Source organism: Lygodium microphyllum, chromosome 5, assembly GCF_053477565.2.
Source record: "Lygodium microphyllum isolate KBCC chromosome 5, Lygodium_microphyllum_v1.1.10, whole genome shotgun sequence".
Lineage (NCBI taxonomy): Eukaryota > Viridiplantae > Streptophyta > Polypodiopsida > Schizaeales > Lygodiaceae > Lygodium > Lygodium microphyllum.
In genome coordinates, this window is record NC_141139.1 from 18,763,401 (window position 1) to 18,787,194 (window position 23,794).

Below are 23,794 nucleotides of genomic sequence, written 5' to 3' on the forward strand. Positions count from 1 at the left end.
TGAGCATTGTGGTGGTGCCATCATCATAGTAATTCCAACTTCTGATGATTTCAATAGTGTATGTTGTGAAAAACACTCTATCTACCAACTTCCAGTGGGTTGCTAATTGAACAAACAGAAGATTATCAGTACACCAAGCATCCCATGTATCTTGCTGTTGAGCATCCACGAACAAATTCCAACTCTTTTCCTTCTTGTCTTTGTGAACCTCTACAGACCAAGACTCCTGAAGCTTCTTCACAATCTCCCACTTGATGTTATCTGGAAACTTCTCAATGAATGCCAAATCTTCCATGTATGGTCATTCTCTCTGTTTCTGCTCTTCAGTTTGTTCCCAAACAGTTTGCCACCAAGATGCAAGTTTCTCCTGCTTCAATAGGAAGAGGAAACTGTCCACCACATAGAGCATGCATCATGATGGTGATGTGTTTCCGCCATTGTGGGATGAACTTTTTGTGGAAAGTGGCTTTGATTATGAGAAATTCCGACTTTTCAGTGAAAGAAGGAACTTTACAATCATCCATTGAATTCTTCTCTTCTTGGCAATGCCAATTCCTTCATTTTCAGCCTCTTTTGGTGCTTGTTGATGGCAAGTTTCCCCGGCTGCGCACCAAAAACATGGAGCCCCGAGAGGAACACCAAGGAAAAGGGAATTCTCTTGCAAGAAAATCTATCTTGTAACATCAACAAGCTTGTTTATCATGTTTCATATGATCACAATGAAGAAAAGAACACCAGGCACAACAAATCTTCATGCAGCATCATGTAAATCTCCCACGGTTTTTAATAGAATCAACCATATTCTTCAATATCTTCATAAAATCCATCAATAGAACAAAGAAATCAAAGAAATACACCATCTTTGAATGGAAATACATCACATAGTATTCATCTTCAATATCTTCATAGTCTTCTCTCTCAATCTCTCATATACAATCACTCTGGTTGAGTAGAATTAGCTATCTCTGACTCTCTCTCACACACTCCATCAATAATACATCATATCCTCACTACAATCTCTCAAAATTACTCTTAATAATCACTCTTAGGTCGTGGATACCCCTCCCAAGAGGTATGTCTGATATGAAGGGTCACCAGAGCCACTACAGTGTCTCTTCACAGCTCACTACTGTCACTTCACTCTAGTCTTCTCTTGAGTCTTCAGCAGCTACTTCTTCCACTTCCTTCAGCTCTTTTGCACTTGTATTCACCTCTTTCCAAGGCTAGAAAACTTTCCCCAAAGTCACACATACATTCCACAGAACACTTACAGAACAGTCTACAGAACAGTACCAGAACAGAGACAGTACAGAACAGAAACAGAAACAGAACAGAACAGAAGCTCTACAGAAGACCTACAGAAGGTTACAGAAGGTCATCAAAACCACATAACTCACTCTCAACCCACTTCAAACTCTCACAAACCATTCAATAAACTTTCACAATATCTCATTCTTCATCAATCAATACTCCATCCCTCCTTACAGAAGACAATCAGAACAAAACAGACCAAAACAGAACAAAACAGAAGGTATACAGAACCATTCAGAACCTATCAGAACATCACAAAACCATCACCAAACATCATGATCTTCCAAAACACAATCATTATCATCCAAAACACTCTCGATCCACTTCCAAATCAACCAATCATTCCATAAAATCAACCATTCAGCTCTCAAAAACAACAAAAATCAGCCAAAAAACAAGTCATTTCAACACTCAACACAATGATGAATACAATATCATGATGCTTTCCTCTTTCAGTTAGTGTCATTGTCATTGTCAGTCCAATACACAATATTGTCTTTATGAGTCCAAGCTTCCATCTTGGAACCTAATTCACTTGTGTAACAATTTTCTACTCATTGTCCATGTCAACATGAATTTAGTCTTCACCTTCCAACCTCCATAGCTCCTACCATGCTCTAGATCCGATATTTTCACAGAGGACCCAATTCATGTGGTAGGGAGGTGTGGTGGGTGCAGCTTAGGGAGACAGGTCTAACCATAGGCAAGGTTGACCTCCCTAGGTGTGCCCTACCCTTGATATGCCCTAAGCGTTAAGTGGGGGATCAAAATGGGCTAGGGGGTTAGGGATAGAGCCGGTCGACCGCTCCCGATGCCACTAGATGCTCCTAACTTGAGCACCTCTAGGTGCAGTGACTATGACACTCATGAATTTCTTGCTTTTTTTCTTGTGATTTTCTCTCTATTCTCTTATCCTTGTCTTTTTCTTTCTCTCTATTCTCTTTCTTTTGCCGTCTTTCTTCTTCTTTTTTCTCTCTTCTTTCTCTTTTTCTCCTCTTTTTTTTTGAAAATATAAATTGTGACAAGGAGCTAATCTTCGTCATCATGGTCATGAGAGGGAGGAGTGGGGGGTTTAAGGGACTTACTAAGAAAGCTTTTCTCCTGCATGTATCCTTTTAGGCTCATTCGAACATTGAGAGGGGTTGTGGACAAAAAGGGGTGGTTGCAGTTAGCGAAATGGTTATCACTCATGTCCTCTAAGAGAGCTACGCAAAAAGATGGTAAGAGGGCAGCGGGCATCATTAGCCTAGCCATTGCACAGCTATCTATACTGGCATTGAGATAAAAAAAGAGTGGTGGGAGGTGGTATTCTTGCGGGATAGGGTCTTTCCTTAATAATACTCTAAGGAGCCTAAGGTAATTACAAGTTGTGAGGAAGGGGGGGTCCGAGCAAGAGCTAAATTCATTGAGGAAGTGGTCAATAGAGGCATACAAGTCAAACTCAAAGAAGGTGAGCGCTTTCTCGATCTTGGTGGTGTTGACATTATAAATTTTTGGGAAGTCATATCGACCATGGATGTCTTGATTGAAGTCCACTCCTACCCTTCTAGGATATGGCATGTAGGTGGGGTTATTCCTCTCAAAGGGTAGAGTGTTGCAGAACGACATCCAAGCGTCCATGTTGCCATCCCAGATGCACCTTCTCCACCTTGGCTAGCACTTGTAGCCCTTTACTATCATGGGAACTTCCATGACCTTGTTCTCCCAGTAGTCAAGAGCCTTTGTTCCCCATAAGGTAGGATTCTTCTCTCTTTCGGCAACCCACTTGTCTCCTAGCCTTCTTCCTACATTAATCACCTCTTCCACCACCTTTGTTGATAGAACTTTGCTCAATGTAGTGGGGAATCGAAAATTAAAGTTGAAGGGCTCACGGTCGTTTCCCTTCTGCTCCCATACTATGAGTTCTGTGTTCCAGTCTATTAGGAAACAAACTTCTCTTGGAGGGATGGGCACTTTTGGGACCTCTGCTAGTTGAGCTTTCAGCCTCCTCTATGTCTCGTCCAACATGTTTGTTCTCTTCCTTCTGATCTCTGCTTTTCTTTCAATAGTGGTGTCTACCTCCTATTGTACTTTAAGCCGTGGAGAGTGAGGCTGTGAGACTCTCTTGCTGCCCCATTTCAAAGCTTTTGGTCTTGCTTCTTTAGTCGGCATTTGCACCTCCTTCCCGCTGTGTTCTTGTGGCTCTCCTTCCTTGAATCCTAGGTCCTTGGGTCATCAAGCACCTACCCTTAGTAAGTGGCTTCTTTGATCCTGTAGGCCCTAGTTGGTTTCCTGCTACTTGTGGTTGGAGGTGGAGCCCGTGTCGTAGTGCCTTGCAAGTAATCTCAGCTTTCTCCTTAATGATTCAACGGCCTCCTCCTCTTCTGATTGTCTGGCATCTAAGAGAGTGTTGAGGAAGGCACATTATTGGGCTTCCAAGCTTATTTGTGTGGCCTTTGCCATGCTTTCTACTAACACCTTGTTACCTTCAGCAAGGGCTAGTTGGCTTGCTAAGTCTCTTACCCTTCCTTCACTCCGCCCACCCATTCATCTGCTCTTGTTTTCATCTCTTCCAAGCTTTCATTATGCCTTTGGTCTAAGGCCCTTATTATCTGCTATTGTTCCTCAATTTCTCTTTCTAGTCTCTTTTGCTCTTCTAGGTCCACATCCCCCCTCTTCTCCAACTTGTCCATGTTTTCCTAATACCTTTGGGCCCTCTCTTATTCTCTAGTTGCGAGCTCCTCCATAGCATCCTAGACCTTCTTCATCTATCCTTGCAGCTCTTTTTGTTGTAGGATCAAGAGCTTTGTACTCCCTTTGAACTCCCATCAGCTCTTGATTCTCATCTTCAAGGTTCTCTCGCCAATTGTCCTCTTGCTCTTCCTTAGTCCCCTAAGCTCCGCTTTTAGCTCTCTTATTTCTCATTGATACATGGCTACTTGGTGGATTTCTCGAGCTAGAAGGCTGCCAATGCATCTTTCTCGACTTCTAGCTTGGCCACAACCATCTTCTTTTCCTCCTTTGCTCTCTCCAATTAGGAAAGAAGTTCCTTGACATAATCCTCAGAATTTGTAGATGATAGCAGCAGTGCTATAGGGATAGTCGTTGTGGATGTGTCTACCTCTTGTCTCTTAGGATCTTGTCATTATTCCACATCTACAGAGCTGCTGATCTCTTTGTTCCTGTCACACTAGGATTCCTCCACTTGCATCTTGAGTTATCTCTTTGTTGACCAAAAACTGCACCCAAGCCATAAGGTTACTAGCATCTACTGTAGTTGAAGTGCCTTGGGTGGGTGCAAAGATTGGGGTGGTAGGCACTAGGATAAGTGGAATAGGGTCAATCAAGCCCTTGCCCTTGCCCGTGCCTTCTGCTACTGGGGGTGGCACGATTTCCAACACTTGGGAACTTATCCCCAAGCCCTCATCTCTATGCAAGCTCATGGTGGCTAGCTCCTCCTCTCTAGAGGGCTGCTCCACTGATAAGAGGATGGCCCTGTCCTCTTCTTCTCTCCTTCTGAGCTCTTCAGCCTCTTTGTCTGCTTTTCTCTTCCTCTCTTCTTTTGCCTCCTTGGATTCCCTTTGGGCCTTGAGGTAGTAAACTCTTTCTTTCTTCCTTCTCTCCTCTTTCTCTCTCCTTTGGGTGGTTTTCTTCTTGAACTTATTGGCCCCTCCGTGCCTAGATCATGTTTCATGTTGTCCTTCTTCATCACTCACGATTCTCTCACTAGACTATTCCTACTCTTGTGGAGAGGGGACATGTCAGGTGTTTCACCAACTCCTTCATCACCTTGTGCTTCCCCCAATGCCTCCTTGATGATGGCAGTCAAGGCCCCACCAAATCCAATGGTCGAGGCCTTAGACAATGACTTCTTCCATGCCTTAGAGGTCGAGGACTCTCCGCCCACGAGTCTTCCACCTATAGCTAGTGCCTTAGCTGAAGTCTCGATGGTCTTCCACACGAAGCCATTCAAGTTCGCTTCATCAAAGGATTTGGCTACAATGCTTTCCAACATCGGCACATTGATCATGCTCATCAACACATTGTACCTTTGGCTGGAAAATAAGGCATGCACCATCTTGGCTTGTAGTTGGACCTCTGGATCAAGGATATTAGCCAAGTTGATGCCATCATTGGTGCAGACTAGCACTTTGTCCTGTCCCAACATGTTTTTCATGTCCCTTTTTGGCCGTCTTACAACTTTTTTGGCCAGGCCCAATACTCTCTCCACCACCAGCTCTAGTATCAATTCAACTTCTACTTAGCTAGCAGCCTCTCCTTGTCACACAGTCACAATGCTGCGGCTCCTGTTGAAGATATGGAGGAACTCCGTGCACTTTTCATAATCCATGGCTTGGCCAACCTTCTCCACATACTTTTGTAGCTTGCATTGATTCACAATTTGCCTTATGGCCTACTCCTCCATGACTATGTCTTCCAAATTCAAGATGTGCCTAAACTTGAATTGGTTGTAGGCCCTCATCTCCACTCAGAGGCCATACTTGCTTGCTCTTCCTATGAGAAAGGCAACTTGTTGGTTTTCTCCTATCTTGCCATTATAGGTGCCTATCATGAAGCCATAGATCACCATCAATATTCTTTAGATAATTTTTTGTGGAAAGACACATGGGAAATAAAAAAAATACTTATGGAAACTAAAATGCTTAAATATAGAAAGAGAATTTTCCTTTGAACAGTCCATGCATTCCTCAAAAATTTAATGACACTTTTTCTCAATCATAAGTTGATTTTTATCCATTCTTTTTCGCTTTTGGACATTGATTGAGGTTTAAGGTTTGTTTTTATGTTTCACACCTTACCCCCTTCCCCTTGGAGATGAGAATAATCATTCCTAGGATTAGAGGTTAAAGGGTGAAGGCTATTTGGCGCATGCTCACGCTATTTCACATCCGCATGAGCCAAGCGTAGAAGTTTTGGTTGTACTCCATTTGAGCATAGTGGTCCATGTTGACAAGTCGGATGCTTACATGGGTGAGGTAAGTGAGGACATCCATTAGGAAGTCACCAGGGTCTATTCAGCTGGCAATGTGTAGCTGAGGCTCAGTCAACATGCAATCTAAATTGGGGTGGGTCATGATGTGCTCTTCTAGAGGTCAGTTTTGCAAATGGTGGTCAATGCCCTATAGGAGGTTAGAGCTACATAAGTTGGGTTGTACTCCGAGGTTTTGTCAGCGCGTCTCTGCTCAACATTGGTCATGATTTGGTAGCCCTCTAGCTCCCATTAAAGTCAGAGAGCATACTATTTCCCCAAGATAGAGGAATCATTGTCTCAGCAGCAGCTTCAACTCTTCAATTTCCTTATCTATGGTAGGGGTTGTGCCCTTGTTATATGAGATGATGAGCTGTCTTTTATGAGCTTACTTGTGGGAAATCTCGGTGGCAATTAGATACTCAGCTGCCTGGGAAGCCTTGACGAATACAAATTCTAACTCTTTCCAAGAGCAAGGTAGTGTATGTACCTCCATGGCCAAAGGCTCTTCTAAAAGGCCAAGGTCTAGTCAGTCATAGATTTTAGCAAGTGTAGTAAATGTAGCATCCAAGCATCAAAGGCAAGTAACCACATCATCACCCGTATTTTTAGCCAAGTCCAAGGCCAAGGTAAGAATTGATTTCCACTCATAAGAGGGTTTTAGGCCTACGAGAGGTCGAGGTTTGTGACTAGTCTAAATAGGTCTGCACGACTGAGGCTGTCAATTTCGGCTGCTTTTGAGAAAGTGGTGCAGTCACTTGCACACTAGGCAAGGGTTTTGATGTAGATGTTGTGCTGCTAGATGCTTGGGAGGCCTTGAGCGCACTAGCGGTGTTAGGTTTAGGTGGTTTGGAAGCATCGAGCTACAGTTTTGGTCGATAAACTTGTTGAGGCTCTACAAGCATGGTGGGTTTGAACTTTATGGGCTCTGCAGCTTGAGTTGTTCTGAATTGCAGTTTCTAATCTACCATACAGGTTTGTATGGATAAGCTTGAGGGTTGCGCTTGAGCAGTGCACGTGGCAGTCTTAGCTTTAGGCACCCATATCTAGGTATTGCCCTCGTAATAGCCTTGCACTTGCAATAAGGTCTTGGGGACCCATCACAGCTTGACCATTCGTCGATGCCTATAGTTTCTCCTCTACCTCCTAGGTTTCAAGTATGAGTTCCTAACCTTGCAAGGTCGTAGTCGGTTCCTTCTTGGTGGTGATCCTTGATGTTTAGGTACCCATTTGAACTTGGGTTCATGGGCTTTGGCTTTCGTCTACATGGTTTGCTAACGTTGAGACTTGGTGAGTTGTGACAAGTCATGACCCCCTAATTAGACTTGGTGGTGGATCCCTCTATTGGTGGCTTCGCAGGCTTTGATGGAGCCGCACTGCCCTTACTGAAAGTTGTCACAATGGATACATTGTTGATAACGAGGTGAATGTGATATGACTCGTAGTCAACATTACAATGGCGCACCTATTTTTTAAAGGTATGTCCTAGGAGCGATTCCTTACCAACATCTTTTGTGTTCCACAACACATAAAAGATTATGGGTATGCTTTCAGACTCAATAGAGGCTATGACTTTGTACTTTTGCAAAAGTGTGTATGATTGGTCCCCAAAAGGGCTAAGTTTAGCGCTCATGGGTTGTAGTTGTGGTCACTTGATTTGAGCCCAATGATCATGAGTTAAGATGTTAAAATTAGCTCCCTCATCAATCAATGCATAGAAAGTATATGCTCACTGGGTAGTGATTGTTATGCAGACATAAGTAGGTTCCATCGCTTCTTCATCCTCATCTTCAATTTCCAAAATTGTGGCAACTCAAACTTTCACAAGGGACTCTATCATGGGAGGCTCCTGTAGTAGGTGTGTGGGAGGGTAGTACTTCTTCATGTGGCTACCATTGAAGAAGCCTATGCCCTCTCCATCTAGGGTCTCGAGCTTTACATTGCCCGTTTGGCTAATGGTGCAAACTCAGAAAGGCCCCAATCCCCTAAATTTCATCTTCTACTTATGGCCTTTCACTAAGTATAATAGCACGAGGTCACCCGGATCGAAGTCTCGCTGCTTGACATGCTTGTCAAACCAGCTCTTACGTTGCGCCTTCTCACAAATCAGTGCATTGATAGCTAGAAGTCGAGTCTCTAATAGGCGTTCTAGCTCAACTAGGCGTTTTGTCCATGCCTCCTTCCAATCCCATCTCCCTTGAGTGGCTACTCTCAAGCTAGGGACAAAGAATTCTACTGGTAAAATGGGGTCAGTTCCGTAGGTCTACCTAAAGGGAGTCTATACTACATCCATTTTATAGGCTATTCAATATGTCCATAAGGCTACCATCATCAACTTGTTGTCCCAATCTATTGCACGAAGCAGAGACAACTTTGGTCAAGACATTCACTAAGATCTTATTCGTAGATTATGCTACCTGGCCGTTCGCTTGAGGGTAGTAAGGCAAGGATTTCCATCATGTGTCTGCTTGGTAGCACATTTTAGTGGTCCATCGAGGAATTATTCGAGATGGCTTCACCCGGCACTTGCGAGAATACACGAGGTCTATCATCTAGGTTTCCCAAAGCCCATCCCGTAACGGAAGGTACCAGCCGTCCCCACGAGGATCAACTTGCAAGCTCGGGGTCTTAATTTGACAACTAAGGTCTCAATACATCAACTAGCTCCATCGGAGGTGTCCCACAAGGGCTTCTCGTCTGACTAGAGTGATCATAGTTTCCCTTGGTTCATGGAGTGCAACGCTTTTTTCTAGTAACTGGTTAGGATTCACAGAACCTTAACAGAGTTCTAGCACAGCCACTGCACCTTTTCCCTAAGATAATTTTTTATCAAGGTTTTAAAACCTGACCCTAGGTGAGTCAATGCTCAGCTCTACCTAATTTTTCCTAATTAATGTTCTGTTCGATCTCTTGAGAGAAGCTCCCAACTTATCAGGACCACCCATCCATAGGACGAATTCGTTAGGGATCTCGCCCCCCCCGCTTCCCACAAATGGTTTTCTTTAGTTCTCTAATTATCTATCACATTAAGTTATGGCATATGAAAGCAGCTTTATTAATTAACCTGTTATCATAGGTTCCTTCGCATAATTTTTAGGGCACAATACAAAGACAGAGAAAACAATCTTTTGGTAAAATATATTTCGCAAAGTTATTTACAATTATTTTCCCCTTCTGCCTACGCGGAAGATAAACCTCCGTTCACCGGAGAATCCCTTCTGTCTACGCAGAAGAAAAGAAACCCTCCAAGATTTTCATCCCTTCACTAGTATCGGGGACTCCATGATTCCATCCTGATTCGTATGAGGGTCATGCAATTCCTAGGAGCGATCCAGAGATTTACGGCCAGAGACCCCCTGGCACTCCCACCTCCTCCTGTCTAATGGATTCTTCATCACTAGCGACCTCTCGCTGTCATCGAGGCTGGTCCAAAGCTCCTCGCAGTGGTACAAAACAATCCCCCTTAGAGCAAGGTTTTGTGTCTAGCTGTGGGGGAGACATAGCGCAATCTTTTCTCTTATCATCTTGATTATATATTTACAATCAAATCCAACTGCTGCAAGCACAATCAATCATTCATGTGCAACCTTCAATGCATGCATAAATAAAAAAGAAACAATAGTTAGTTTTTTTAGCATAGGAACCAACCCCACCCACTTTAGGATTTCTCTTTTAAGGTCCCACCTTATTCTTAGGATTTCGCTTCCTACTTACAACTCTTTTTCAGGATCCACAAGTTATTTCGTGAATCTGAAGCCTATTTTATTTTTATGAAAAAATTGGTATTTCCGCCCTAAAAGATAATATGGGCATTTATACCTATGGCAGGCAATTCACGCTGCGCTGCCCTGCCCTAACTCGCACGTAGCAAGATTTCAAATGCTTTTCCAAGTCTGTTTAGACTTTAGAATTTGTATCGACAAATTCTTATCAATGTCCAACAAGTCCTACAGACTTTCGATATTTATTTAATTTCCTGATATTGATAGTTTCAGGGTTGTCGAGTATTTCATAGTTTTTTTTGCTTCAACATGGGTCAACTCATGATATTGACGCTCTCGCTAATATAATCATTAATATTAACATTGTGTGTGTTTTGAGCAATAAAATAATTTTTATTTTATTCTACTCATATTTTATGGTTTAATTGACGATGTTCGACCATTTGTTGAACTTTGAACGTTATCTAGAAAGATCAATTTTCATTTGGCCATGTCCTAAGTGCAATACTGATTGTTTTTCTAATAACTTTATTCTAGGCAATGCAAAAATCATAAGTGCAATTTTTTTTCATTTTTCAAACATCTAATTATATTACTACGCACATAATTTATACGTGTCTATAGTATATATTTTTCTATATAGTTTTGTGTTGATTTAATACATTGATTATTGTATGATATTATCTAAAAAAATTTCTATAAATTATTATAAAACTTATATACATCTGTTTATCATTAGTAAAATGAAATAGAGATAGTCACTTTCATAGAAAAATAATAAAATATTCCCTTTTCTAACACTGTCTACCTTTTTTCTATTATTATGATCACATGCGTCATTAATGAAATAACAATAAATATCATAAAATAAACTATAATTATGATATTTTCTTAATGACATACATATAATCCTTTCCAAGTGAAAGAGTATTTTCACTGAATAGCTAATATTACTTAGATTATTTTTCTAAGTAGCAGTTCATATGCATTTTCTTTAGAATGTGTTTATAATCATTTAAAGCCAAATATAGTGATAAGCTTCTAAAAACTTAATTTTTTCCAAACCGACGAGATGTTACCTGGGGTTTCACCAATTCCTACCGCGTCATTTTCTCCATCGACTGTGTTCCTTGCTTCTCTTGCTTCAAATGGGTGTTTTGAATTTCTACGACCTCAGGGAGCCATGGATGTCAGGTGAAATTGACGTGGTAGTTCAAGGAGAGTTGATGGTCGTCCAAAAAAATTTCACCAACATTTTGCTTAGTGATATGGTTGTATGGGGCGAAGGTGTAACAGGGGGTAGAGAAAATGAAAATGAGGTAGAAGGGGGGGTATTTTCCTCTTTCAAGCTCAAAGCTTCACACATACGAGTTCAAATTCACTTCATCCAAGGCCAAGTACCACAGTTTCCAACATGGGGATAGTGATTCTATGCATTACCACGTTGTGTCGCAAGCTAGAGAAGAGGGTATGTGCTATGGCCTGCGTTTTTATCTCCCTATCCGTCACATCTTCCAAGTTGATGCCATCATTGGTGTGTTCCTTGTGCTTATCCATCTGCAACATGGAGTACACATCTCTTTTAGGCCTTCTTTTGGGCTTGTGGACCAATCCTAAGAATCATTTGATTAGGTCCAAGCTAAGTCTCGCTTCCATCTCCTTAATCTCTCCTCCTTGTCTTGTCTTCACTTTTCCAACATCCCTCCTGGCATCATAAGTCCGTAGGAAGTCCAAACACTTTTGGTAGTTGATTTCCTATACAAACTTCTCTACATATCTAGCCAGGTTTCATTTCTTTGTGATTGAGTTTGATATGGTTGAAGTCTAGCAGAACTTAGACTTAGAAAGGTTATTGTTCTTGCAATTAAATATGTGTAGCTAGACAAACCTCTATCATATAGCCCTATCACAATTCTAAGGTTAAATCTCTTGCAAGCAATCTAGATATATTGATTAAGGAAGATGAAAGAAATCTTACCCTTTGGATAGAATCCTATAAAGGGATAATCAAGAACCTCTTCTCCCATATCAACATTATGTTTAGGATGGGAGGGCTAAAAGACACACCAAGAGAAGGCAAGAGAGGCCAAGAACACCGTCAAGTGAAAGAACTGAAACTGATGGTGAGGAAGAACATTCCCAGTCAACCCAAAGGAAGCCCCAAAGACCAAGGAAAGAGACTCCCCAAAAGCAACAAAGGGAAACTAAAGAAAGAATGACAAAGAAGGATAAAAGAGGAGGCTGAACTACAGAGAATAGCAGAAGAATCAAAAAGGGCAAAGGAGGAAAGAAGAAGGAAGGTAGAAGAAGAAGACAAAGAGTTGAGAAGGAAGGAAGAAGAGGACTTGGCACAAGCCGTGCACATGTCCATTGAGCAACAATGCAAACACGAGGATTTGGCAGCAATGAGCCCACTAAGGAAAGATAGGACGGGGCTCAGTAGTCAAGTGCCAAAAGACTTGCCTCCGCCCGTTCCAGAAGGAAAAGGCAAGGCCGCACTCCACCCGATCACACCCACCATATTGCCAGCCACTCCAACCATTGTAGCAACACAAGGCACCCCAACCGCAATTTATGCCAACAACCTCATGGCATGGGTGTAGTTCTTAGTAGACAAAGCACATACCCGAACACTCGACTCTAATGCAGGGACCCCAATGACACGAATGAAATGACCGGTAGTTGCGGATGCCAAATCCTAGCAAGGGCCCAAGTGATAAAGTGTCGAGGTTACCACCACTACAGGGCTGTAGCCCTGCAGCCCACTAATCATGATGAGCATGTCAAGGAGCTTTACGCTCAATTGGAAAGAGCAAAGGAGGAGAAGAAAGCTGCGGTTGCAAAAGCTAGAAGCTGAAAGAGAGCTGTTGGTTATTTTCTAACTAGAAAGGACACTCCAAGTGGCCATACAAAAAAAAAAAGAGATGAAGGAGATAAAAACATAGCTCAAGGCCAAGGAAGATAAGGAGGAATATTGGCGAGAAAGACTAGAAGAAGAGAACCAGGGGCTAGTACGAATGCAAAAGGAGTACAAGCTCCTAGTCCTATAACAAGTGGAGCTCAAAACGTGGACGAAAAGGCTCTAGGAGGACATGGAAGAGCTCACCACACTAAATGCAAAGAGAGAGGGAAGAAGTGGAGTATAGAGTGCAAAGGGAGAAAGAAGAACAAAAGAGATCGGAAAGAGAGATCAAGTGCCTAACAAAGGAGAAAGAAGAAATGGCACAGAAATGGAAGGGGCAGGAGCCGACGATAATGGCCCTATCACAAAGGCAAAGTGAAGGCTTGGAAGAAATGAAAAAAAAGGCAAAGGAATGGGAGACCAAGAGTGAGAAGAAAGTGAAAGACTTGGTGAGCCATTTGGCCCTTGCAAAAGAAAGTAGAATACTGGCAGAAAGCAGGGCAGATGCCACTTAGGCAAGTCTAGAGGCCTAGCAACATGCGTCCCTCAACACAATCTTGGACATCACACTCTCTAATAAAGAGAGGAGGAAGTAGTTGATACGCTTAAAAGGAAGTTGGAAATAGCTCGCAAGGCAATAAGGCAAGGGCTGTGCTCCCAAATCCAGGCAACAAGAGTCAGTCTGACTTGGCAAGACTAACGTGAATGCATTAGGACTCCAAGACGAACAACCACATGAAGCAAAAGCAAGATCAAGCCATGATGGGGCGCAACGAGATGAGGATTTGATCCCACCACCTCCCTCGCCACAGCTAGAACCCCCTCAAAAACAAGATACCATAGCACAAAAGAAAGCCGAGGCTAAAAAGAAAAGAGCTAGAATGCTTGAATAGGCACGTAAAAGGGCAAAAGCGCAACTGACTACAATCTTAGAGCCTCCTATCCCACCGAAGAAAGATTGCTTACCCATGAACTAGAACACGGAGCTATCAATGTGTGAGCAATGGGAAAACCGCCGCCAGCCCTTTGATTTTAGTTTTCGATACTTAGCTGGCCTGAGCAGAGTGCTATCAACCGGAGTGGTAAAGAAAGTAATCTCCATGGAAAGAAGGCTTGGTGACTGATGGCTCGTCGAAAGAGAGAAGAATCCAACCGCATGGGGGACGAAATCTCCAGACTACTGGGAAAATAAGGTTGAGGAGGTACCCCACACGGTGAAAGTGTTGGGGGTAAAGGCGCCTCCGCTGTGCCGCCCCGTGTATTACTACACTGACAGTACCCGCCACTGTACACTGCAGGTGGCGGGCGCCCGTCATGTCACTTTATTCTTTATTCTTTTAGTGACAGTTTGAATAAAGGAAGGCCCGGTCACACATTGTGACTGTTGGAGTTCCCATTTCTAGTCTCTCTCTTTCTTGCTCTTACTCTCCCGCCATAGCTCGCGTGCAAGCTTCGATCCTTCTCACCTTTCAACTGGTATCAGAGCTTGGCATTCTCTTGCTCGAGCTCAATTCAGTGCTTCTCGACCTTCGCATCGACTTGCTTCACGCATTGGATCTCCATCTGGGTAGCCATATCCGATCTCCCCGAGCTCCCGTCACTCCCCAACTTCCCGAGCACCTTCCCAGCCTATTGAGGCACCTTCAAGGCATTGATACTGAGGTATTTGATCATTCTTTCAGGGTTTTATTTCAGTCTACAGGTTGCAAACAGCAAGGGCAGCCATGGCTTCAAACCCTTGAAGATTATTCCCCTCATATTGTGCCTTACACCTATCAAGGCTCAAAGAGGCTTGTCATAGGCCTTTGATAGGCCCTTCTTGAGCCCCCCATTACCCCCTTTTCAGCCCATGTGGAGCAGCAGCAAGTTCAGCACCAACAGGGCAGATTGCATCATTTTTTTCCAGGCTGTGAGCACTCATCTACTTCAGCTCCACACTTGGCCATTGCTTCTTGCTCTCTACCTTGATCAAGAGAGCTATAGACTTCATGTTTGATGTCATTCAAGCTTTGGGCATTGGTCTTGATCATTCGGGGCTGATTTCTTCAGATTTGGGACTATCATAAACTATCATAGCAGGCTGAAAATAGGGCAGCACCATTGGCATTAGCATTTGTTGCTTATACTCCATTCCGGTTGTGCTATTTGATGCCCGTATGCGGTCTACATGATGCCTAGTGCCTTGGGAATGTATGCGCATGATTATGCCATGATTTTGGCTTGAAATATTGGCTGATTTGGGACTGTTATTTACTGTTATACAGTGCTGGAAACAGGGCAGCCACACTTGGCATTGGCATTTGATGCTTATACTCTACTCCGGATACCTTGTTTGATGCCCGTATGCGGTCTACTTCCTACCCGGATGTATTAGGGATGTATGCATTTGGTTTGACCATGATTTTGGCTTGAATTCGAGGCTGAATTCTACTGTTTAGAATAGTAAACACATGCTGGAATAACATTGGGCTGAAGGTACTTTACATGCTTTGGCACTTACCTACCGATACCGGATGTATGCTTTGAGCTTTGGCATGATGTCTCTGACATTTGGGGATGGCTTGGAGCATATGTATGAGATTATGGGATGCTTTTGAGCTTTGCATTAGCTCCGTCTTCACTGGCATTTGGACCGACTTGGCATGCTCGTGGACCGCCTATGCCTCATGTCTCTGCTTAACAGTTAGGATTTTGCATTACATGCTTTGGTTTGTGACATATGCTATTTGGTTCGTGTATGCCATATTGACATTTGGAGCTTGGATTTGGATGTATTTGAGCATTCCCGGCTTACTTGATCATTGATCTTGGTTGCTATTTGGATGTCATTGAGTTGACCGAGAGCTTATTTGGGCTTATGTATTGCTTCATGGTTAATACGACCGGTGCTTCATTTCATGTATGTCATGCTCTCTTGGATGCGCTTGATGCATTGACAAGGTCACTTATCACTGGTGCTTTCTCTTGGGTTGTTTGGGCTTCTGAGCTCGCTTTGTACGCCTTTTGTGTTGTGGCACGCTATATGGCTACACCTTGCAGGAAACATTGGGATGTCGTGAAGGGCACAGCAGATATGTGTATTTGCTATGGCAGCCAGGATACAGGGGTCATGGGGTACACTGACTCCGATTATGCAGGACATGCAGATAGTAGGAAGTCCACTTCTGGCTATGTATTCACCTATGCTGAAGGGGCTGTCTCTTGGATATCCAGGGTTCAGAAGTGTACGGCTTTGTCTACCATTGAGGCAGAGTATGTTGCAACCACTGAGGCTTGCAAGGAGGCCATATGGTTAGGCCGTCTAGTTGCTGACCTTGGGATTGATGCTACACCTACACTGCACTCGGATTCTATGAGTGCCATTCAGTTGGCTAAGAATCCGGTCTTCCATGCGAAGATGAAACACATTGAGGTGAGGTATCACTTCATACGTGGTGTCATGGAGGACAGGTCTGTTGACCTTGTCAAGATCTCCACTGATGAGAATCCTGCAGATCTGCTCACGAAGAGCCTCACTACTGAGCGCTTTGCCTTCCTCAGAAGGTTGATGGGCGTTGGATGAGATGTCGCCTTTCCTCATCCCTTGTACATATGCACATTTGTACTGTCTTTTCTTTTTCTTTTCTCTCTCACTAGGGCAGATTCGCCTTTAAGTGGGAGGTTGTTGGGGGTAAAGGTGCCTCCGCCGTGCCGCCCCGTGTATTACTACACTGACAGTACCCGCCACTGCACACTGCAGGTGGCAGGCGTCCGTCACGTCACTTTATTCTTTATTCTTTTAGTGACAGTTTGAATAAAGGAAGGCCCGGTCACACATTGTGACTGTTGGAGTTCCCATTTCTTGTCTCTCTCTTTCTGGCTCTTGCTCTCCCGCCATAGCTTGCGTACAAGCTTCGATCCTTCTCACCTTTCAGAAAGGCTATGAATCCTAATCTAAATGGAGGAGAAGAGTCTGGAATGGTAATGTAGATGCCTGGATGTATTTTTGCTACTCCTACCCTTTGAGCAAAATGATCTGACCTACCTACCATATCCTAGGAGGATAGGAGTAGATTTTGATCCTGACATCCATGGCTGATACGACTTCCCTAAGATTTACAACGTCAACACAACAAAGCCTAAGGAAACACTCACTTTCTCAGAAAAAGATTTAGGGGACTCCATGGCCCACTTCCTAGGTGATTTCTCTTCCTACCTAGACCCCACTTTATAACAACATGTAACTATATTAGATTACTTAGGACACTCCTCAAGCAACACCCTGCACCTACAGAATACGATATTCCACTGCTCTTTTTTGATATTAATGCGAAAATAGATAGTTGTGCCATGACTCAATTGATGATGTGTGCTACCCTATTCTCGTAATTTTGCATGGCCCTCCTTGAGGACATGAATGACAGTCGTTTCACCAACTATAGCCATCCATTTTTGTCCACCACTCCTCTCCATGTTAGGATAGGCCAAAAAGGGTATATGCTAAGGAAGAAACTTCTTAGTAAATCATTGAAGCCCCCTACCTGCCCATCTCAAACTCAAGCCCGAGGAATAAATCCTCAATTTTGTACTGTCCCTCGAAGACCATAATCAAGAAAAGAAAAGAAAGACCCAAAAAAAAAAAAAAACAAGGGCCATCTTTCTCCACTGAGAGTCACCATCACTGCACTTAGGGTGTACCCTAGCCCTTTTCCCCCATTGCACACTTAGGGCACATCAAGGGCAGGACATGCCAAAGGGGAGCTCATGCTCACCTCTGGTTAGACCTCTCTCCCTAAGTCACATCCACAGCATCTCCCTCTGCACAAACTGGGTCCTTAAGTGTGGGACAACGCGTGGGTTTACCCATGGCTCGTGACCCAACTCCCAATTCCACATCACGAGCACGTGAACACAACATAGTAAGGTAGGCACACCCCCATGAAAGTGCACAATCTTTCCTTTTTCAGTTACAGTGAAGGCAATGAATGCCAAAATTTGGAGGCCCATCATCTACTCTAATGACCGATCTGCAAGCTCTCAGCTCAGGAATGCTGAGCTTTTCGAAAATCGGTAAGGCTGGGTCAAAGCCTTCAATTCAAGTGTAGTCGGAGGGAATATTAATGGAGATTCGACCGAGCCCATAATGACAGTGACCTTTCTTCTTAAAGAAAAGTAGCACAGCAACAAAATATCAACATATCATTCCCACTGCAAATGCCATGTTAGGATGAGTGGCTATCATGACATACATCAAACTGCCCACTATAGATGCATAAGGGATCTTGGCCATCTCAACCTTCTGCTCATCAAACTGCCAAACAATCGGCTTTGACTAGCCCTCACATGAGAACATAAAGGATAGCTAATAGGCTTAACATCTTGTATATGAAACTACTCAAGAACCTTCTGGATGTACTCCTTCTATGACAAGTAAAGGAGATTATTAGAGCAATGCGCATGATGCACATCCCAACAATATGTGAGGCTTGTCCCATGTCCTTCATCTCAAAGCTCTTATTGAGCTAACTTTTCAAGGCGTCCATCTCATTATGAGTGCTCCTTGCAATCAACATAGAGTACCAAAATCCTAAGGCTACCATCACAAGCCTTCATATCAATACATGTATATTCTTGTGAATGCATGAAAGCATCAAACTTGTGGTACCATTCATTAGATGCATGCTTACATAAAGGCTATTTCTCAACTTTGCATACTAGGTGTTCCCTATCTTTTTCTTCAAATCCCTTAGGCTGCTACATATAAATCTCATCATGAAGCTCCCCATGTAAGAAAGTCACCTTTACATCCATATGATAAAGGTCTACATTGAGATGTGCAACCAAAGCCAAAACCAAGTATAGGGTAGTCATCTTAACAACAAGAGAGATTAATTAATTGAAGTCAATACCATGCTCCTACTTAAGACCCTTACCAACCAATCTAGCCTTATACGCTAGCTTGGGGCATCCAAGGGCATTCTTCAACTTGTATACCCACTTGCATGGCAAAGCACTTTTTTCACTAGGAAAAGGAACCAAATCCCATGTATGATTTTTCTGCAATGAGATATACTTTGACTCCATGTCCCTCTCCTAAGAGTAATTATCACCTCTAGATATGACCTCATCATAGATAAGAGGCTCGAAATCATTTATTACCATAACATAATCCATAGAGAGTGCAAACTGATCAGGCTGGCATCTATCTTTAGTAGATCATTGTAGAATAAGCTCTAGGGCATGTACATCATATCTAACATCATGGTCCTAGACCATTAGAGCATCAACTATTGTAGACTATCTGACCGGCTCTATAGTAATATGAAGCTCCTCATGAAATACTACCCTTTATATCTCAATGACCTGCTTAGGTTGCTTGTGCATATTCTCTTCATGGAAAACAACATCATGACTGTGAATGACCTTCCGAGCCCTCTCACCTGAATCCCCATAACCAAGAAAGATGCATTTCGTGCAGTTAGGATCTAGCTAATTATGCTTGTCCTTGGGAACAAGAAGAAAGCCTCGTAAAACCAAAGACACGCAAATGAGCATAAGATGGACATTCTCTAGACCATACCTTCTCTACAATCTGATAGTAAAGAGTAGTAGATGGAGATCATTTAATCAAATGTACGGTAATGGTAACTACTCCATCCCAAGAGTGGTGCAGTATAAGCTTGTCTGGCTAAACATACTATGGAATTGCTCTTGAATCATCCTATTCATGCACTCAACCATACCATTCTAGGGTGGGGTGTACAAGATAGTCAACTAACTCTTAATATCCCTTTCATTACAAAACTACTCAAAGGCTTTAGATAGCTACTCTCCCCCATTATCAGATCGTAGGCATTTTAGCCTATATCTAGATTGGTTCTCAAAAAAAGCAAGCCTATGTTGAAATGTAGTCAAGACTTTTGATTTCTGCTTTATAGGTTATACCCAAACCTTATGCAAGTAATCATCAATGAAAGTAACAAAATAACTAATGCCATTTAAATGCTTGCAAGGCATAGGTCCACAAACATCAGAATGAACAAGAGCCAGAGGCTCACCAATGCATTTTATGTCATTCTTCTTATGTGAACTACAGGTTTGCCTGCCATAAAGACAATGATCACAAGGATCAAAGAACTTATAGTCAAGGAGTAGAAGATACTGCAAATGGGTAAGTATTTTCGTGCCCTTTAATGACATGTGCCCAAGGCAATGATGCCATAATGAGATATGTGGTACTATAGCCATTGCCAAAACATGGTTGATAGATCTAGATATAAGTAAGGGTTTAAGAGTGCCAAAGTTGGCACCTTATGTCAAGACAAGATTCCCACCTGTAAGCTTTCGTGAGGAATCACCAAGAGATGCAACATAACCTCCATCCTCCAACTGTCCAGGTAGTCAAATACTCTAATATCAACAATATCCAATGCTAGGTCATTACCTAATTTGACAGATTCTATCATGCTATGATAAGATTGGAACCACTCTTGATGAGGGGTGACATGAAATAAAGTCCCCCAAATTAAGAAACCAACACTAAGTGTAGGTAGACAAGACATCAGCCGCATCAATTGCAAAACATCAAGAGAAGAAGTTGCAAGTATATAGTCATCATCGGAATCAATCTATACAATATTAATCTCTTCAATCTTGACACTAGAATTGCTAGGGATAATGTTGTGATCGTCATTCTTTTCTTACACTTTATCCTCTCTCTTTTCCTTGTGCTTGTTATCACGCATTTTATGGCACTGTCATGCCGTATATTACTATGCTTTCCACAATAGTGATAAGTCAATGTGGACTTATGGCCATAGGACTTACTGTAAGACTGTCCATGTGACTGAGAATGAGACTTCTAAGAGTCTCTCTCACAGTGCTCATTACCACTCCTTCCATTATTGCCTCTAACTATCAAAGCATGAGAGGTGTGGAAAGCATCTATATTCTTTATGTTAACCTCTTCATTCAAGAGAGCACCCTCTACATTCTACAATTTTAGCCCATCAATAGGCATATTTGCACACATAGCAATACGAAATGTGTCCCCTGACTCAAGTAATGTAACCAATAAGAACAAGGGAGAATGATTGACCTTAAATTCGATTCCTTGCAAAGACAAGTGGCTAAATATAGAATGAAACTCATTCAAGTGGGCAAACATAGAGGTCCATGAGTTGCTTTAGCCGATACATCTAAGAGGTAGAGCTCTACTTTTCATAGACATTGTCAATATTATCCCATAACTCCCATCTAGTTTGCTTGTCAAAGACAACATTATAATAGACATGCTTAGAGAGTGACAATATGATAGTAGATTTACATAACTCATCTAGCTTAGCCCAATCCTCTACATCAAAGCATTCAAGCTTGATACCCTCATATCTCAATGGCTTAATCTGTAAGTTCTACACTAGAACCTGTAAATTTTGTGCCTTCCAATAGCTATAGTTTGTGCTATCCAACTTCTCAATGTTAAAGATACAATCGTCATTCAACCCACTAGCCATGATTGAAGAGATGAAAGCACAAATCAAGACAAACAGACTACTATAAATGACAACAAAACAACCCCAAAATCATAGATAAATCAAGGGCTAAGCAAGAGAAACTATCAAAATGGTGCGTTGCCCACAAACTATAATCAAGTACTTGTTAAATCCAAGTTACCCTTAGATAGGATACATAAAGTTGAAATGATAGGCTATGTAATAAACTATAGCAGTATGCCAACAACCAACTATGAGCAACCAAGAAAGAAAGACCAAGAACAACTGGCACTAAAAGTTGTCATAACTATAATGTGCTAGTAACCATACATGCAGTAGGCATAGACATCATGCACATAGGAGATCTCAAGGGAAAGACAAGAAAACTGCCAAATGTATAGCCCACTAAGCAAAGCTCAATACGTAACCCAGAAGTATATCAACACACTAACATATATAAGTGCTAGGTCCAAGTGATCAAATCAGCCCACTATAGGTTAACTGCATCCAATACATATCAAGTGAGCATGTACATGAAGTGTTCCACAATCTCGATGAAAGTAATGCAAGTAACTCCCATTCGAATAAAATCAAATGCCAAATGAGCAATGCAAGCTTAACATCAAGTACATAACATCCAACTATCCTAGATATATGAAGCATAAGCCAAGAGCATAAAACCCAAAAGATTATTCAAACATGTAGCTACATAAGCCACTAAATTAACCAAAGGTATGTAACCACAACCAAGATCAATGTAATGGAGCCCAAATCTTAGCTTAAAAGTATGCCATAGCATATCAAGAAGTATACATAACAATCGAAGTAGCGGTACATATATTGAGTATCCCATAAAGCATCAATGAGTATTCGACATAAGTGTTTCGTTGATAAATTCTTGTTGCCCTATTATTATACCACTAAAATAATAGTGAAATTTGAGCTATTTCAAGCTCAAATCAGCCCCAAAAGCATAATCACACTATCCATGCACCGAAATAGCATCCCTAAAGCATCAAACATGCATGATGGAATTTACTATTTGCTATCCAAACCAACATTGTTATGTTCTATGTGAAACAAAGAATAGAAAAACTATACAAAATCAACTATGTGCCAAGAATTGTAGCTCATGTCACACTCTCATTGTTTTTAGTTGTAGAACACCTAAATACCATACCATATGCAAAAGTTATGGCCAAAATACAACAATGTTATCAAGTTGCCATAATTATCCATAACTTCTACAGCATGCTCTATATCCACTCAAAATGGATAAAATGACTGCTCCTTAATCCAATAAGCACCCAATAAGTCTTAAATAAGCCTTGAGAAGCTCCTCAGCAAGCCTAAAGTAAGTTGGAACGAGCTAGAAGAAGAAAAGACTCAATGCATGACTCGAGAGGAAGAAATAATGGCTACCATGAAACCTTGAGTTGAAGCTTTGAATCAGGGCTAAAGCAAAGGATAAAGAAGCTCCTTGAATGGTTAGCTCTAATACCAGTTGAAAGGTAGAGTCCAAGTAGAAGCACACAAGCAAAAGCAAGAGCAAAAGTAAGAGCTATGGTGGATGAAGCAAGAGTGCAAGAGAGAGAGAGAGACTGTGTGTAGGAACTCCAACAATCACCATGTGTGATCGGCCTTCCCTTATTCAAATTTCATTGAAATAATAAAGAGCGAAGTGATAGTGATGGGATCTGCCACCACCTACAATGTACAGGTATGCAGGTACTGTAAGTGTAATGAATACATGGACTGTCATGCAACACAAGCGCCTTTAACCCCAATAGTTGTCTCGATCTCATTTGAAAAGGTAACTATATTATGCCGCTCCTCTTCAAAGGAGCTATAGACCTAATTATCATAATTAGCAAGGTCTAGAAACCAAGGAAACTAACAAATTTATGGATGCTAGTGTTATTAAGTTAAAATCTAAAGATATTAGAAAACGATCATGCTAAAATTGGAGGTCTAATATATTGTGCTTAAGGTTATCTACAAAATATTATCAAAACTCTAAAGATATTAGAAGATTATCATGCTAAAATTGGACACCTATTACTATGCTCAAGGTTACCTACAAAATATTATCTAAAGCCTTGGCAATGTGTGTTAAACATTTTGCAAAGAAATTGTTCACAATATACAATTCAACTTTGTATATAGATGCAAAATCCATTAAGCAATCCTAACTTGGTCCTTTTTTGTTGATCATACTTTACAACTAGATGAAATGTTTAATTTGATCAAAATGGATTTGGATAAGGCCTACGATAGATTAGGGGTGTTAGAACTCCATGATAATTCACTTGACTAGGGTGGGTTTTGGGCTAGCTTCCATAATATGGCAAGTGCCTAATGTCAAAGGATTTTGCTAGAATCTATATTAATGGATATCACTTTATCCGTGCTTGGGGGG